Below are 16,592 nucleotides of genomic sequence, written 5' to 3'. Positions count from 1 at the left end.
ATGCCGCACGAGTATGCAGGTGTGCAATCATGCAAGCTTGCACACTAAAATTCATGCGTATATGCATGCATATATGCATGCATATAAAGATATGTAGATATAAATGAATATCATGCGTGTGTGCGTGTGTGTACATGTGTATGAATGTGGGTGTATTGAAATGAATGTATATGTGTGCACTCTAATGTTCGTTCATATATGTGGTGGGAGAGTGTGCGTACGCGACATTGTATAGGAGCGCACACTCGCATCAATGCAAACGTGCCCGAAACCATATGAGCGCGTCCACATACCTTGCGCATGCCTCCCATTCCTGCTTCCTCTCCAACAACGCGTCCGATTTCCTGTCCACCACGCGGTTGTTTACCTGTCCATAACGCGGTGGATTTCTTGTTCACCGTGCGGTATTTTCCAAGTAACTGTTGTCGCTAATATACCAACATCAAACCACGACACAGCGGGACTTTATTCAACCAATCACAGCCCACCCTGCGGTTATCACATTCAACTTATCTCATTGTGTTACTGAAATTCAAAATGGCTAAACAAAAGCATCAAGTTTGAAACTTGGAGAGCCAACGAATTTTGATCCATATATGTAAGTCCCAAGAAAGTAGTTTCTTCGCATACATACAAGCATATGTAATGATAATAATAAGTGGATGTAAACACATGAACAAAATGAGAATAAACAAAAACAACAACAACAAAATACAAATTACATGAACATATATAAACAGAAGATACAAATATTACAGGCATCCCCCCACACACACACTAAATAAACATAGACACACATAGAGATATAAGCATGCGCAAATGAAGACATACAATAGAAATACAAAATGGCTGACGGTTAGTAAGGAGAGACACAAATAAGAAAGAAGAAAACAAAGAACCACTGATGCGGTCACAGGAGTGTGACGAAAGAACTCTGGCCGAAATAAGATTAAGATTAATGTAAAAAATAAATAACACAAAATATATAGTGCGTGTGTTTTTATTGGCTAAACTGGCAATATGACCATTCCGAAATATAACAATATATATATATATATATATATATACATCTATGTATTTCCATGTCATCCTTGTGCAGGTATCATGCAAGTCTTCTCTTCATCGTTCAAATTTTAGAATATGTATTACCGTAGATATACCGTTGAATAGACAGTTATACAGGTAGTTTTTCTCTAGATATATGAATACTTACACCTAATCCCTCAAATTACTCACGAGTATGTGTATATGCTGATTTATGTGAATGCTTGTGATTCCATTTTGTCATAGCATCCGTCACTATACTACACCCATGCTAAGTGTACGCCTTTATATCCAGGTTCTTGGTATCAATACTTCTTACTGAATTGTATGTGACGAACTGAGCTTTCTCTCATATAAACGCTGTCCTTATTTTCGAGATTGTGTCACTTCAGGGCAGACATGCAATTCGAGATACACAAATACGCATACGCGTGCACACACACATACACACATATCGGTTTATGTGTGTTTGTTTTATTGTGCCTTTGTGTGTTGCTTTATATGTGTATACGTCATTTATATATATGTTTACTTTGAAGTTCTTGGAATAGTAACATTCGTGTATGTTTAATAGTCAACTGATTTATGATTACATATAATATACAGAGCCATTCGTTTCGAGACCAAGCTATAAATAATGCATTGCGTTCCCTTCGTAGCTACATTTGGGAACGGAGAAACAAAATGACCCGTTGTGATACCTTCTAGAGGTGCTATCAAAATTAAATTCTGCAACGTATCAATACATATTTTTACCTACTTGCATCAATATATACATTAACTAATATATGTATACCAAATTATATGTCTGCCCTTTAAGTGATACAATCTGAAAAAGACAGACAGTGTTTATATAGGCCTATATAGAAACACAATTATATGCATAAAATATATCTCTCTCTCTCTCCCACTCTCTCTCTTTATATATATATAATATATATATATATATATATATATATATATATATATATATATCTATATATATATATATATATATATATATAGATATATATATATATATATATATATATATATGTGTGTGTGTGTGTGTGTGTGTGTGTGTGTGTGTGTTTATGTATATATGTATCTCTTTTGTGCATGAAGAAGTTCGCTTCATAAACAAGCAATATCTCTGGCAGGTATCTTCTACTAAAACAACAAACCGACAGGTGAAATGTCGGGAAAAGTTGTATGTGAACGGTGTATGGAAACTTGTTGTATATGTACATATATTTGTATTTGTGTATGTACGTAAGTATGTATAAATAAATTACTCTTCATAATTATAAATCCAGAGCACTATCTGCTTTTTTTCTGGCTAATTCTACTACCCAAGTTCATGAAACTCATCTCTGGATAAGGAAATTGAATAGAAGAAGGCATTGCGATATTCAAATTCATTGAAATCCCAAAATAAGTTAAATAATAATTCAAGAAAATGTACAGAACCAGAAACTCCCTGTTCAAAACTATAACCTCATGTTGAATAATGTTGCGCAAATGATGCAATTATGATATATTTTTAAAATATCACCATGCAATACATCGACAACTGTGTATTTGACCACCACTTTTAACAATTACTTCAAAGACAGGCAGCTGCATGCACCCAATGGACTTTTGGAGCAGATCAAATGGAAACTCTTTTATAGAGTTAGGGAATATATCCAAATTTGGAAATCAGATTTAGGATTAAATCCAATTTTATAGTAAAATATTATAAAATATTATTTGAGACAAAACCACTATTTTGCAAAACAAACAAGGAAGACTTAATCAATACATAAAATTTAATAAATATTAAATTTTATGTATTGATTAAGTCTTTCCTTGTTTGTTTTGCAAAATAGTGGTTTTGTCTCAAATAATATTTTATATATATATATATATATATATATATATATATATATATATATAATATTATATATATATATATATATATAAATTCTGTGTGTGTGTGTGTGCTGCGTTCCATTATTTGATAAATTTGAAAAAAATATAAACAAACGACGTAACCTGTAATGAATGTAAAAACGTATGCGATATAAACAAAAGGCCGTAATTCTTCATCAGTTATCGACAAACCAGTTCTGTTCAGTTTCGCACCTTTAACCATAACATTGAGTATTTGCCGCGCTCACAATTTTTATATATATGAGAAATTAAGGAAGGAAGATCCACACACTTGCATGGTGTATAATTTTAATATATTTTTAAATATAAATTATACTATGTTTGCCAACTGATTTCACGTAAGCTAAATCATGACATTAAAATTATTTTAATGACGTAGTTTCTTAAGAAAACTATTTTGTCCAGGAAAATATGCAATTAAAATAATTTTAAAGACAGGATTAGCGAAAACGAATCCGGTTGACAAACACAATATAAAATATATTTAAAAAAAACATATTAAAACTATGTAAAGTGTGAGCATTTTCGTTCTTTAATTTCTTATATATATGTTACAGCTCACCACGTGGGATAATTGTAATCCATCCACTTCTGTTACTATATATATATATATATATATATATATATATATATATATATTTACGGAGATGTACTCGCATAGCAAGTAATTTGATCTGAGATCGTGTGCTGAAACGAAAACAATTGCAGCGTGGAAGGTGTTTATAAGCCGTAAAAAAGAAGTTTGAAAACGCGACCACATTATTTCAATTTTAATTTTCTTTTGAATTTTACATGTTTCGGTTCTTGAAAAAACGAACCGTATCAAAAATATTTTAAAAAGTAAAGTGTAATAGAAAAGTTCATGATTGTTTCTTACTGGTCTCAATAGAATCCATGTGGTGGTGTTTTGTCGGTAGTAGGTATAATAGCTATAAATTTCAAGTTGAGTGTAGTAAAGAAGTTCATTATTTTTTCTTGCTGTTATCAACGGGATCCACGTGGCTGTTTTTTAGCTTTCTTGTGTTAGAATGACCCGCGACTGAAATGGAAGCAGCAGTAACACACGAGAAATGTACATCAACCATTTACCATGGCACGTTCTGTGTATTGAAGGAAAAGGAACTTGTACAGTTGTGATTCTACATGTCTCTTTATATCTCATTGTAAATAGCTGCTTCCCACTAACATTCATTTGCGTTTTACGGCTCATGTAGATAAATGAAGATCAGTGATCGGGTTATCATACTTGAAAGGTTGTACTCCATAAGAGACCTTCGATCAGATGAAAGAAGTTTATGGTGACGATCCACCATTATACGATATGGTCAGTCAGTAGCATCGCCAGTTCAAATGTCGTCAAGCATTGATGGAAATTTCTCCTATTCCTGGACGACCACATTCCGCCATTGCTGACGACATCATCCTTAACTTGAACACTGCCGTCTTAGGCGCCGGATCACCGTCTAGCTATTCGGGAAGTAACCCAAGAATCGAAGATAAGGGGAACAAATCATTCAAGACCATTTGCGGAAGTTGTCTGCACGATGGATTCCACAAATACTCACAACCTTTCAGAAGCAGGAACGAGCCATTTGTTTCCAGGCTGTTTTGGCAATGTGCCAAGAATATGAGGAATAATTTTTCGGCAAACGCATCACACAAGATGATACGTGGGTCCATCACTATGCTCCTGAGTCTAAAGTGCAGTTGAAGCAATCGAAGCATGATTACTCACCACAGCCAAAAAAAGGCTCGTGTGTAACCCTCATCAGGCAAGGTGATGCTCACAGTCTACTACTTAAATTCGCGAAACTCACCTCGGAGTAGTGAAGACAGTGCGGAGTAGAGATGATGGATTTTCTGCCAATGGGCATCAGAGATAACGGGGCATATTATGCTTCTCTGCTGCACTAATTGCGGGAGGCCATCAAAGCAAAGAAGCGTGGCATGCTGACCAAATGAGCCTGCCTCCTCCATAGCAACGCCCCTGTACACAAACCACATGTTGCTCAGTTGAATGTAGCCTCCTGCAGCTATGAAATCCTTCCTCATTCCTTTTTCTCTCCCGACCTTACACCTTCTGATTTCCACCTCATTCCAAATGTGAAGTGTTTTTTGAAAGGGAGACACTTTTGGGATGAATATGCGCTTATTTCCGAGGTAATGTGTTGGCTCCAAATGCAACCTACCGAGGTCTATAGACACGGTTTTCACAGTTGCATAAAGCGATGGAGAGGTGCGTTACCAATGGTGGTGACTATGTAGAAAAGGACTGACAATCATGCCAAGTTTCGTTTATCCCCTTGGGTCAGAAGAAATCTTTAATGAACCCCTTTAAACTTTATTGGGTAAACGAAACTTATATATATATATATATATATATATATATATAACAACAATAATAATTATATGGATTATTAGGAAGTGGCATAGCATTCGCTTTAATTATTTATATATATATATATATATATATATATATATATATATATATATATATATATATATAATACAGCTTTACAGAGACCTACACATGTTATAACTGCACCGATTTGCAACCGATGCAATGGTAACCGTACTATAATACCGGTGTAGTTTCTTTATGGTCTTTACTTAATATCCTTCCATCTAGGTGTTTAACTCTTTTATCTACTCTGTGTTGCATGATGTAGAATTGTTCGTTACGTTAGACGCGAAATATTTTCAATTCAAGTTGTCATTCAAGTTGTCTTTTAGTCCGTTATTTCAAAACATTCTGTTCTTTAACTGTTTACTATTCATTTATTCTGGGCAAATGTGAATTTCCTCATGTGGAAGTATCTCAAAATTTGTTCCTCTCTAGAATTTATTACATTACACCTATATGTAGAGATTTCATTAAATATATATATATATATATATATATATATATATATATATATATATATACATATAGGCGCAGAAGTGACTGTGTGGTAAATAGCTTGCTAACCAACCACATGGTTCCGGGTTCAGTCCCACTGCGTGGAATCTTGGGCAAGTGTCTTCTGCTATAGCCGCGGGCCCACCAAAGCCTTGTGAGTGGATTTGGTAGACGGAAACTAAAAGAAGCCTGTCGTGTATATGTATATATATATTATATATATATATATATATATATATATATATATGTATGTGTGTGTATGTTTGTGTGTCTGTGTTTGTCCCCCTAGCATTGCTTGACAACCGATGCTGGTGTGTTTACGTCCCCGTCACTTAGCGGTTCGGCAAAAGAGACCTATAGAATAAGTACTGGGCTTACAAATAATAAGTCCCGGGGTCAATTTGCTCGACTAAAGGCGGTGCTCCAGCATGGCCGCAGTCAAATGACTGAAACAAATAGACGAGAGTAAAGAGAGTATATATACAATCAGACAGACTTGCGCACACGTATGCGCATATAAATACACGCTCACACAAATACTCTCTCTCACGCGCGCGTAACAGACTGAGATAGAGAGGCATACACATACAAATTGATAAAAGCATACCGTATTATGAATCCATTTCAGCTTAATTAAGCAATTAGTTTTATTGACAAGTGCTTTGAAATCAATCCCAGCATCAATCACATGGGCAAAAGAATGGTGATGGCTCTTTGTCTTCGGATATCAGAAATTATTACATCCAGCGTATGCTTGTCATAAAACGACCGAAAAGAAAGATATCGCGGGTAGATCCAACGACAGGATATTTTTGTGCAATTCTCCTTTATTTGGGATGAACTAGTGTCAACATGATGTATGCGTTAAATGGTGTTCAGTGGAATATGGAATGGGGTAGGAGCGGAATACGGGTGATGTGTGAGTGGAGAAGTGGGAAAGCTAGTCTTAAAAATAGTCCAGAAATGTTTGTTCACGTGTATGTGAGTGAGAGAATGTTGATGTCAGTTATGATAACCGCATGCCAGACTTTAAGATGTACTGACGTGAAATCCGGAAAATGGACGGTTTGACTTTTATATATAGGCTAGGGTGGGGTGGTACATACACTAGTGCTAGTAACTCCTAAGCCTCACCTGCTAGGGTTATGTTTGTGACGTCTGTAGTTGAAAGTTGGATAAGTGACAAGACGGAAGAGTCTTAAATAGATGTCTTGTAGGATATTGTGTTCAACAGGAAGACGGGTACCCTGAGATGGTTACCCTCAACTACGAACAGAACCGCTACGGCTTGGCAGCCCTAGCCTCGTCAATACTCATTGTACTCATGAAGGCCTAGAGAAGCAATGTGGTTGAGAGACGAAGCCAAAACGAGGCCAGCTGCATAGAGAATACGCAACACATTTTGTACCAGTTATCTTGTCCCGCAGTCATGTTTTTGTAAAGATCAACATTTGGAAGATTGAGCTGCTCCACCAACTTCAACCAAGGTGTCGCAATAGATTGAGAGAGCCTGAACCAATAACAGCATACCGAGTGCTAAAATACGCCGAAACTTTACCTATCTCGGAAGTGCCGTGAATTGCATTAATATTTCTAACCTCAAAGTGTCTGCAAAAATGTCTTTGACAATCTCGAGTAGTGTCTATGGAGTAGTCAAGAAATTATCCACAGTACGTAGGTGTAGAGTGCTGCAGTGCTCCCTTGCTGCTTCTAATCCAGGAAATGCATGTTCCTGTACCATAGGCATACGGACGCCCTGGCGGGAGCCCAGTTGCTGTGCATCTGCTTCTCATTTTACATATCAGATGACAGAATTGCATTCCTGATGTAGAATTCCAGTATGCTCCTGGTGCCGTGTGTAGTTTCTCGTTACTTCATCACGACTGTGCTGGGCAAGATGTGTTTGCTCATTGGAGAGCAGAGGTTCCCAAGGGTAACTTTTGAAGTTGAACGGTATCAGAGCAGGAGGAATCGTGGTAACCAGAGTTTGTGATGCTGGTATTTACTGAAGAGACATAAGAATACTGGAAATCCATCACATAAGTTGGTGGGGAAGCCTTGCGGTGCGCATAGGAAACCAAAAGCTGAAGCTTGTAAATTCAGTCATAGAAGAGGAGTACTGAAAACATGTAAGAGCCACATGTGAGGTATTACTTATCCACTGCAGATCAAGAGCAGAAGTAAGACCACACATGCAAGTTAGTCAGAGATAATTTCTGAACAGAAGAGTCAATGCCAATCTGCGACGGGTAGCCGAAGACTGTAATACACACACACATACGCACCCACACACATATATGCGAATCACATTTGCCAATACTAAAATACCGCGGCTATCAACATTAGATTATGTATGAAATATTACTTGACACACACACACACTCTCACACACACACCCACATTAACGCACACATATGTATACACAGAGAGAGACTGACAGACAGGAGACGGGCAGTCTGACAGACAGATAGACAGACACATGAATAGATAGATAGCTAGATAGACAGAAAGATTGACAGATAGATAGATAGATAGATATATAGATAGATAGATAGATATATAGATAGATAGATAGACAGATAGATATACAGATAGATAGATAAATAGATAGATAAATAGATAGATAGATAGATTGCAAGATATATATATATATATATATATATATATATATATATATATATAGAGAGAGAGAGAGAGAGAGAGAGAGAGAGAGATAAATAGATAGATAGATAGATAGATAGATAGATAGATATAGATAGATAGATAGATAGATAGATAGATAGATAGATACATAGACAGATAGATATATAGATAGATAGATAGAGGAGTGATAAGTACCTACATTGAGCAATTATAAATTAAAACTTTCGCTGTCATTTCTAAATCATATGTTTCTACTTGCATTTGCCGTGAATACTACAAGAAAAGTCAGATGAAGCTGAATATTTCAGTATGGCGATTGAGAAACTGATGATGAATCAACGAAATCACAGTTCCAGATAAGATGGAAGGAACTCATACATGTGTAAGATTAGACACTGATTATAAAGATAATGCCCACACATAACCCTCTTTTTAAAACGCTATATGATCACGTACACACACAATTAGGTGATTATTCACTCACTCACGCATGTATACGAATATTGCTATAGAAATAGTAGCAAATACATCGAGGCAATAAATTGTTTGATTATCAAAGCAAGAGATTAAATCAGTGAAGGTAAATTGTGATTTAAGATACTGAACTTTACAATTTTACATCTACGTCACTTAAAGGAACAAAGAAAAGTCACTCATATAAATTCAACTCTATATTTATGTATATATGTTTGTATGTATGTGTGTGTGTGAGTATGTATGTATGTATGTATGTATGTATGTATGTATGTATGTATGTATGTATGTATGTATGCATGTATGTATGTATGTATATATGCATGTATGTATGTATGTATGTATGTATGTATGTACGTATGTATGTGTTTCTGCATGGATTTAAATATTTCTGTATATATATACGTGTTTTTATTTATCTATCTATCTATCTATCGGGTGAAGGTCGCGAACGAGTCCATCGCGTCCGTCATCTACTACCGTCTGACCGTAGTGCCTTGTCCCGATCCTACCACCACCAAATTGGAACGCATCCTCTCTGCTTCTTGTGGATAGGTGATCCGTTCGCTGCCAACACCCACTAAAAGGAGGACAAGGCTTGGAGTGGTTGATGATGCGCAGACATGCGTAGACGACGGTGAGCAGGTGTGGTCGCCGTTTGTGAGACACGCTTTTCCGCACATCGTCTCCATCACCGAACTTCAATCGTGGATGAAAAAGAAGCCGAAGAAGGGCGAATGGCACCGCGAGTGTCGCGTTGCAGTCTAGCAACACTGCCGACGCAGGTCAACCTTGAACGACTGCACCACCAAAATAGCAGTCTATAGGGGATTATTATAGTAGAGGTACGACGATGATCTCTGGGTGAACCTGGGCGTCGACGAGGAATACCTGGCTGTCTGTTCAAGACGATTTTCTGGCCGGGACCTATGGACAACTTCCAGAGATCCCTGGCCTGGTAGTGCTATCGAGAAGCGCTACTGTTTCGCGATAAGCTCTATAGGCACTCCTTTACTAATCTAGACTCAGCATGGAACGGAAACACCCCGAATAGCTAACGGAAAAGGAATTCAAGACAGCCTTTCACAGAAAAAGTGATACTAACCAGGTTTGGGGAAGCAATAGAGTATATCATAGAAATCATGTAGGTGAAAGTGAAATGTGGGCCAAGAAATGGAAACTAGCACTTTTCAGTAGCCGACAAGATATATTGCCAAATCAACTATTATTTTTAGCGATAATGGAGACACACTAACGGCTGTCCACATCTTCGACACTATTGAAAAATTGGGTTTCGAGTTGCTGGATCACTCTGTATAATCTCCTGATCAGATTCCTTCCAGTTATCAGTTCTCTGGACCACGTAGCTATTCTTTACAAGATGGTGGGGACTTGCTACAGAGGAAGAAGAGAAGAAAGCGTTACATACATGCCGACGGAACGAACGGAGAAGCTTTTTTCCAATGGAATAAGCAAGCTTTTAGCCACCGGCACTTTAAAAATTACCTGGAGCTCAAGGAGAATGTGTTGAAAATGATTTAATTCTTCAAGCACTGCTTTTGTGCTTACAGAAATAGGAGTTCGTGCAATGTTTGACATATCTTGTTATTCATTCTTGTAATTTCTGCAGTGTCAACATAATTGGCAAAAAGAAATAAAATAGTGCATAAACGTTAAAGACTCAACTGCTAGGTGGTAAAAATGTTGAAGACTCTGAAATATAGATCTTGTCTAATGATTTAAATGCAATGGTTCTCGCATGTATGCATCTAAGTAAAGCATGATGTCATGTTCCTAGAAATACGATGGTAATTAAGAATGTCAAAAAAGTGTTTTATGGCGCTTGTAAAAAAGAGCTTTTTTTTTAAATTAGGAAGGTGGAACTTGTAATCAAAATTATTTTCTGGCTAGTAAAGGCTGGTTTGAAAGGTATATAATGGTCTTAATGTTGCACATCATATGTATGGCTAGTGTAACTGGTAATGCTAAAACAAATGTCACTATTAACTATCCTGAGCAGCTGGGAAAGCATCAGAGAATGGAAACAGCCAAACAAGCAGATAATGTTAAAATTTTATTTGTCTGGTAGCTTATGCCCGCTAGATGTTCTTTTAGATTTTTTATTTCCCGACGAGAAGACTCCAAAGATTGCCTGATGCTTCGTTTAAGAACAAATACCGTTTGTGATTTGAAATTACTACCACTAGTTGATTATTATCCAGAAAAGTCATACATAGTATAAATTACTTGTGATTTTGCGTTCGAATTATAAGTCAAAGAATAACTGAAGGTCTTTCGTAAGAGTGGATTACAATGTTTCTTTTCTGCGGTAGTATAAAATCTCGATGACAGACATAATATATCCAGTGCAACATGGCTTCTATAAGATAATGCACTAAGCTACGTAATGTTATTCACAATTAGAAAGACTACATCAACTTTGGAAAATGTGGCAATTGCAAATGATGGAAGTCTTGAACAAATCTTAAAGGATGATGTGGTTCAGTTGCTAGTGGACCATAAAGAACACTTTTCAATGACTCTGGTGAAAATAATACCGAAGAAGATTACAAAAGCGCTGGCACTTATAAAGTAAGGCCTATAAGTTTTGTCAGATAATACTGATCTTAAATGTAGCATGACTGTTGTAAGTGGAGTTCACTGTTAGATGGCTTTCTAGCTGAGCTATACAAGGAAATAGCACACCAAAATACATCAAACATTTTTGGATGAGTTCATTGTTCATCATTTCGTTGTTCCTCATATGAGCATCAACGCCTCTGACATAGTAAAGCTTTTTTTCTGTTGGAATATACCCTATTATGATTCTTATTTGTGCCTTTCTCTTCAGATACTTCAGGTGTATATATATATTATATATATATATATATATATATATATATATATATATATATATATATATATATATATATATATATATAATATATATATATATATAATATGTGTGTGGTGTGTGTGTGTGTGTGTGTGTTGTGTGGTGTGTGTGTGTGTGTGTGTGTGGTGTGTTGTGTGTGTATATATATGATGCTTCGTTAGCTTCAAAATTATTTTCATACACACAATTAGCTGTTCCTTGTATTTCTTACTTGAAAAATTTGTCAGAACACAGTCTCATTTTCTGATATGCGATCTGATGTGAACATTACTTTCGCATTTCAGGGTTTCACAATATAGTACAATTTTCGGAAAGGCCTTACTTTCATGATGGTGAAGACCCTAAAATATTAGGCGGAAGATTAACTGGAATGAAAGAATGGTTGTTGTGATGTGGTATCGAGTTTTACAATTCTGTAAATAATAATAAAGTTATATTTTTATACGGTTTGAGTGTTAAAAGTACCAATATTAATATTTACAGAAATGAAAGAAATAAGTATAACAAAGTACACCATAAAACTGATTATGTACATGCGTGGACGTGTGTGTATATGTGAGTGAATGAATAAAACAGGACACACACACATGCACATTTCTAAGTGTATGCATATGTGTATATACATATTTGTATAAAAAATATAAATGCATAAATAGATATGTGTATATATGTGTTGTGCGTGGATGTCAGCATATGTGTTTATATGTAAGTCTGAGTGTATGTATATGTGTGTGTTACTGTTTGTATGTGTGTGCCTGTGCCTGAGAGTGTGTGAGTATTTATAAATATATACGTGTTTGTACGTCACTCGGATTCTTCCATCTTACCCATACTCCGCACCACATCTTACCGCCTTATGCGGGCCACCATTCGCTCCAATCTCTCCAAACTACATGCCATCAACCGCCTTCTTCCTCCTGCTTTCTCCACCTTCTTCTCCTCTCTGCCGCCTCTCTATGCTCCAAACACGCTACGCTTCATTATCCATTTGAATCAACTCTTCCATCAATTTCTTTCTGATACCAAACTTCGTAAACTCCAATCACCCTTCCATTCCACCCTACCCGACGCCACTACCCCAACTCCTCCACCACCCTTCTCCCCTCCCGATAGGCTCCATCTACCCACACCTAACCCCACTGCCCTTCCCTACAACCCCTTCTCCCCTCCCGTTAGGCTCCATCCACCTACACCTAACCCTACTGCCCCGCCCAACCACCCCCACCCCCTCCCCAAACCCTCCCCCTCAGACCTCCACGAGACCTACCACCCCTCCTACTTCTATTCCACCCACCCCTTCTCCACTTCCGTCTGTTGTTACCATTCCCCCCGATCTTCCCCTCTCTGCGGCTGAACGCTCCGTCTTGGTAGGGGTCTGCGTTTCATCCCCTCACTCCATCCTGTAAGGAATTCCAGACGCGAGTTGATGTCCACAGCTTTGTGCGCCGTGTCCGGTTGGGTGCGCATTAACCACGACTCTCGCCACCCACACCCCACGAAGAGGACGACTGCTTCACTGGCCTGGGCCGCCGACCATCCCCGTGGACGCCTGCCCCTGGCCAGATCCTAGCAGTGGATCTTTTCGCGGGCGCTTGTCAGCGTGCATTGGAGCGGTTCAACTTCTCCAGGCGCCAACACCGCCTCAACATCTCCCCGGCTGAGCTCTTGGCTCTTCGTTCCCTCCAACGGCGCGCTGACATTATCATCAAACCGGCTGACAAGGGTGGAGCTGTAGTGGTGTGGCGCGCGGACCTCTATAGGGCCGATGCTTTCCGCCGCCACTCAATGACACCTCCTTCTATTCCCCTCTGCCCTCTAACCCCACACGTAGCTACCAACAGACGGTATCCTCTACTGTCCAAGACCTCATCTCGTCCTCCCGTCTCCCCCGCACCGCATCCAACCTAATTGTGCGAACCCCACGTACCCCCACCATTTACTTCCTCCCCAAAATCCACAAACCCAACAACCCTGGCCGCCCCATCGTCTCTGCCTGTAACTGCCCCACGGAGCTCATCTCTAAATACCTCGACCGTGTCCTTGCCCCCCTAGTGGCATCTCTTCCCTCCCACTCCACGATACCAACCATGCTCTCCGGCTTTTCAACTCTTTCTCCTTTCCTCCCCTCGGCTCCTCCAAATCCTTTTACTATGGACATCCAAAGCCTCTATACTGTTATCCCTCACCACGAAGGACTGCAGGCCCTTCGACACTTTCTTGACCTCCGCTCTAACCCTGTACCTGACACCTCCACACTCATTCGTCTGGCCGAACTTGTCCTTACTCTGAACTGCTTCTCGTTCGCGGGCGAGTTCTACCATCAGGTCTCGGGAGTGGCCATGGGAACGCGAATGGGCCCCAACTATGCGAACCTGTTCGTTGGCTATGTTGAGGCCCAAATTTCTCTAATTTCACTGGTCCAACTCCTGAACTATATGGTCGTTATATTGACGACATTATCGGTGCCACCTCACTCTCCCGCGAACATCTAGATTCCTTCCTCTCTTTCGTCCAATCTTTCCATCCAGCCCTCCACTTCACTTCCACTATCTCCAACACCTCTGTCTCCTTCCTCGACATTTCGGTTAGCATTCTTCACTCCACTCTTACCACCTCCATTCACTACAACACACAGACTCACACACTCATACCTCAACTTCTCTTCTCTCCTCCTACCCAGAACACACCAAGCTTTCCATCCCCTATTCCCAATTCCTCCGTCTACGTAGGCTCTGTAGTGACGACCATGACTTTGAGACTCAGTCTCAACGTATGGCTCACCACTTCACCCTACGTGGATACCCCCTCACCACTATCCACACCGCCCTTGCCAGAGCACGGTCCGTGGACCGTGTATCTGCTCTCTCTCCCCGAACCCGCCCTGTAGTCTCCTCCCCCTCCCTTTTCCCCTCACTTACCACCCCACGACCCTACGTCTCCAACGCACCATTCTTCGAGCTTTCCGTCATCTCCAGTCCGACCCGTCCACTTCACACCTCTTCCCTAACCGACCCCTCCCCTCTTTCAAACGAGCCCACAACCTTCGAGACCTTTGGTCCATAGCTCCTTCCCTGACCCTACATCCCAACCCGGCTCGTTCCCCTGCTCCCGCCCACGTTGCCGCACTTGCCCTTACCTCTCCAACACCACCCGCCTCACTAGCACCCACCATCGACCCTATCACATCATCCACTCCTTCACCTGCACCTCCAGCAATATTATCTATTGCATCTCTTGCTCTCTCTGCAATTCCTTGTACATCGGACAAACGGGACGCCGCTTGGCTGACCGGTTCGCGGAACACCTTCGTGACATCCACCTTGCGAACGACACACCGGTCTCACGCCATTTCCGCTCCACCGGTCACTCCTTGCAACACCTATCTGTGTTCGGTTAGTCCTTACACAGAGGCCATCCGGATTCCCGTTTGCGCCGTGAACGGGAATTAATCTTCTCTCTTCGCTCTTATACGCCATTTGGTCTCAACTCTCCCCCCCTCCTCATCTAACCCCCTCCCCCCTCCTCACCTATCCTTCCTTCTCCCCCCGACCCCTACTTCTTCAGTCCTTCATCCTTTCACCCCTACTCCCCTTCCCTTCTCCCTCTTTCTCCCTCCCTTTTCCCCTTCCCTCTGCTCCCTCTCTCCCCTCTCTCTCTCCCCCTCTTCCTCTTTCCTCCTTCATCCCCCTCCTCACCTTCCTTCTCCCCCATCGTCTCCTCTTCCCCCTTCTCCTCCCCTCTTCTTCCCCTCCCCTTCTCTCCCCCCTCTTCTCCCCCTCCCCCTCTTCTCCTCACTACACCACATGACTTTACACATCACATCACATATGATGTGCCATACTAATACACACACCAACTAATACATACTAATACGTACTAATACATACTAGTACATACTAATACTTACACCAACCTATACATACACACGTCCAGACCCCGCATACGCACTTATCTCTCTCCACACACACACACACCTATACATACCAATACGTACTAATACATACTAATACATACTAATACATACACCAACCCCATACATACGCACGTCCAGACCAATCTTACGCACTAATACTCTCTCATACACACCACACCACACAAACACCCGTATACATACTAATACATACACCAACCCTATACATACACACATCCAGACCCCTCCCACGCACTTTTAGCTGGTCCACTCAACCCTTTTATCAACCTATTATCTCCCCTTATTTCGCTCTCGCGTCTCATGTTTGATCTTGACCTCTGGCCGAAATCAGATCGCCATGTTGATTCGTTAGCTACTGCACGCATTTTTTTTTTCTCTCCTTCTTTCTGTGTTTTTCTCTCTCTGTGTATCTTTCTGTTGAAGAGCGTAGGCTCGAAACGTTAAAGACTTGTTTTATTTATATTTCCTGAGCGCCATACTAATACAATTGTTCGTTTGTCTTCCACCTGCCTTCGTCTTTTGTTTATTTTCATAAAGCTTCCCGTTATATATATATATATATATTATATATATACGTTATATATACATACGTGGTTTGAATATTTAAAAAAATAAAATGGAAATTTACATAAAATTTGGATTCAGCGAAACCGGTTCCGCATTAGTTAAATATGATTCTTTCCTATACTAGAACCAAAAAATATATATATATCTGCAAAACACAAAAAGTTAAATCCATGTCACTTCTTATTTTTTTTCTTCCTTGTTACATGGTACACACTTATATTATC

At 39.7% G+C, this 16,592-nt stretch overlaps 1 non-coding gene across 1 annotated transcript; it reads right to left on the bottom strand.

Annotated features, from left to right (window-relative positions):
• Positions 1-1,054: 1,054 nt before the first annotated feature.
• LOC115210050 lies at positions 1,055-1,160 on the bottom strand. The gene has a single exon (XR_003881402.1). It is a non-coding gene; the product is annotated as a U6 spliceosomal RNA (small nuclear RNA).
• Between the last annotated feature and the right edge of the window lie 15,432 nt (positions 1,161-16,592).

The sequence above is a fragment of the Octopus sinensis genome, linkage group LG3 (genome assembly GCF_006345805.1).
Source record: "Octopus sinensis linkage group LG3, ASM634580v1, whole genome shotgun sequence".
Taxonomy (NCBI): domain Eukaryota; kingdom Metazoa; phylum Mollusca; class Cephalopoda; order Octopoda; family Octopodidae; genus Octopus; species Octopus sinensis.
The sequence above is the reverse complement of the archived record's forward strand: the minus strand, read 5'-3'. Positions and strand labels throughout refer to the sequence as shown.